The sequence below is a fragment of the Gopherus evgoodei genome, chromosome 19 (genome assembly GCF_007399415.2).
Source record: "Gopherus evgoodei ecotype Sinaloan lineage chromosome 19, rGopEvg1_v1.p, whole genome shotgun sequence".
NCBI lineage: Eukaryota > Metazoa > Chordata > Testudines > Testudinidae > Gopherus > Gopherus evgoodei.
Window position 1 is genome coordinate 8,957,214 of NC_044340.1, and position 3,278 is coordinate 8,960,491.

Genomic DNA, 3,278 nt, shown 5'->3' on the forward strand with positions numbered 1-3,278 from the left:
AAAGACTGAAAATGATAAGAAATAAAAATCCTACTTGACCAGGTGTCCATAATTCATCAGTTTATAATCTGAGTACTGCACAGCAGGTACTAAAAATTACCTTCCTACTCTTTGGTCTGTCTATCTTCAGATTTTGTACTGCTGCCTATCACCAAAGTATAGAAAAGCCTCCCAGGTAAAGTAGATTGGAATAACAAGGTCGCTAATGGATATCCCAGAGTCTGAGGCAATCTTAATGCAACTTCAGGTTTTTGAGAGATGTAAACCATACTCCTAAAGGTTGGATAGGACAAATATGTGTGTCTCATCTCAGTGCTGCACAGGCTGATTTAGAGTCTAGCTGTCATGCCCAATGAAGGTTGCTTTTGAGACACGTTCCTCCTTCTCCTGCTTCTTAAATCCCATTCCTGATCTCAAACAATGATTGATTGTGCAGGTTTTTTGTTTTGTGTTTTAAGGAGCCATATAATCCCCGGAAAGGGCTGCTGAGCCAGGTCCTGCTGCAGATATGAAGATATCCAGTCCAATGCTGTAATATCCACTCTGCTTGTGCCAGCCTGGTGGGTGGGGGTGCTGTGAAATCAGCTGTTTTCTGGGTTGCTGAGCAGTGAGTCCCTGTGGGTCTGTTCAGGCACTGCTGAGAGATCAGCTGGGTGATGCTGCTGGTCGGCTCTGACTCAGTTCAGTAAATTTACAGGTCACTGAATCTCCAGGTAGGGAATCCAGAGTAAAACTGAACCCTTGGACAGAGTCCCTGCTTGCTGAGATAGTGATTCTATCTCCAGGAAAAGGGTTCTGCCACCCTTCCTTCTTGAACTTGAGTTTTGTCGCCAAAACCGAAGTCCACTACGCATAAGATCAGGGTGACCTACTCCTGCCGAGGGATATACTGCACAATGCTTGTGTCCTTTAATGAATACAGCAATAACCTTTTATTTATAAAATCAAAACATAAGTTCCAACCACAGAAACAAAACTCATGTGGAATTATGGGTAAGCAACATTATAATTAATGTAAATAATGATGACTTTCCCCCTTCTCTAGAGGGAGCAGAGTTTCATCCCTCTGAATCTTCAGGCCCTGAGGCTTGCACTATTTTATTATTGGGGCATTTGTCCCTTATAATCTGACTTTTCTCTCACCTACCTGTGTGCCTCCCTCTAGCTCTGAGAGAACGAGGCGTTCCTTTCTGGGCTGCCATAGGGAAAGGCAGAGTGTCATTTTCCCTGTGAGTAGGATACTGTAATGAACTTTCAGTCGTTGCCTATACCAGCAGCTGCTATGTGTCTGGTCTCTTCTGACACAACAAAGAGAAACGTCTGCCAAGGGCATTAAGAGAACTTGCTGACCAAGCTCTATTCTTTCTTCAACCTGCCTTTGCCAGATAATTAGATCCAGAGAGACACTGGAAATGCCACTCCCTAGTTCAGATCGGAAAGGTCTGACACTGGTTGTAGGGAGGCTGAGGGAGAATTAAAAATATATATATTTGCATTGCAAACATCCAAAGTTCAAATCCTTACATCCTTGGATATGAATCATGCTCTGCTGTCACAGACTACAGTGTGTTTTAATAACTGCTAGGAATTGATTTTGCTAGGGAATTGATTTTGTTTTTGTCCTGGCTTAACTGAACACCTGTTCATTTTACAATAGGTTCAAATTATATCTATCTGTGGATGTATGTTTATGCACCCAGGGAAGGCATGGTTTGCATGTTAATGCCCTATTGAACTTGTGTGTGCATGATGAGAAGACTTTTTAATGCTGTCTAAAGAGTCTAGAATTGGAATCTTATTGCTAATTTACAGTGTTGCAAAAACTAACAGCATACCTTTACCTGAATGCTTGCATTCCTACTCTCTCTTCTACTCTCTTATTTTTTCTTCCTTCTACTGAACAGCTTTATTTTGCATGCTACTAGGAGAAGCATGAATGAATTGATGTGTAAAGAATCAAGAAATAACATCTCCTCCAGATTAATCCAGTTGACAAGAGCCTGAATAGCAAACTGCAAGGACTTGAACTATTTTATACAATAAGCATTTTTCAGAAACCGTTTCCTCCCCTCAATAACGCATTTGGAATGTTTTACCTAAATAAGCTGCATCATTCCTTCCCCCTTACAATGACACAAAACTTGCTGTGAGCATCTTTCAGAATTTTGTTTCTTCTCTGATCATAAGTAAGCCAATATCCAAATGGGGACAAGCTGAATTACCTAAATTGCAAAGGGGTGAAAATAAGCTTAATTGAACAATAAGTAGAACTGAGGTGACACTGCAGAGGGTTTCTGCTTATTTAAAAAATGTAAAAATTAAATGACCAGATGGTGGCAGCAGAAGTTAGAAGAGGAGGTGGTGGTGTATACTGCACAAATGATTCAAGATTTTAGATGATAGTCACCTTGCATCTCTCCTCCCCCTACCTCTCCCAAAAGAAATGATTGAAATCTATTTTCATAAGATAGGATCAACATCAAAATTGATCTTGGTTTTTGAAACATTCATTGGATTTGCTCTGCTCTTTCTGAGAGCTTCTTAAAGTGAGAATGGTCTTTCTCCATTTCTTCAGGGCCATACATGCTGCTGTCGATCAAATAAATTGCTTTTTCTGTCACCCCTTATTCTCATTTAGCATCTTTTTTTATCCCTTATCACAATCTGGTCACAATTGTAGCAAAGCGCTTCTTTTTCCTCGGCTATTCTTACCATCTGGAATAACTTCTCTTCTGCCTCATTGACTCCTCAGTTCTAAAAATGTCTTAAAATTCATCAGTATAATGCTTGTTAATTTGTTTTCTCTCTGTGAAGCATATTTCTTCCAAAGTATCATCACATCTAGTGACTGGGAAAGGGGGAGGAAAGAATTAGCAATGGGAGAAAGAAAATATGAAATCCCATCTACTGCCTGTTACACAGCCTCTCAAAAGGGAATTCTAATTTTCCCAGGGGAGTGGGAAATTTTATTTCAACTATGGTCCCACTTTGAAATAATCTAGTATATTGAAAAGACCCTCTCCACTTCTGCTCAGCACAAAAAGCCAAAACAATGACCAACGGTGCTTTTTCTTCCCCCCCTTTCATCCCCTTCTCTGGACACCCAGAAGCCGCTAACTGATTCAACCAGACCCCTGTGGTTGCAAAATCCCATCAATAGTGGTTTTGTTTGTTTTTTTAAGATTGAGCTCTCTGCCCCCACCCCATCTCAATTAAAGGGGCTAATATTTTCTCTTTCTCTTTAACTGCTATTTCCATGCCTGTTGAAATCACCTTTG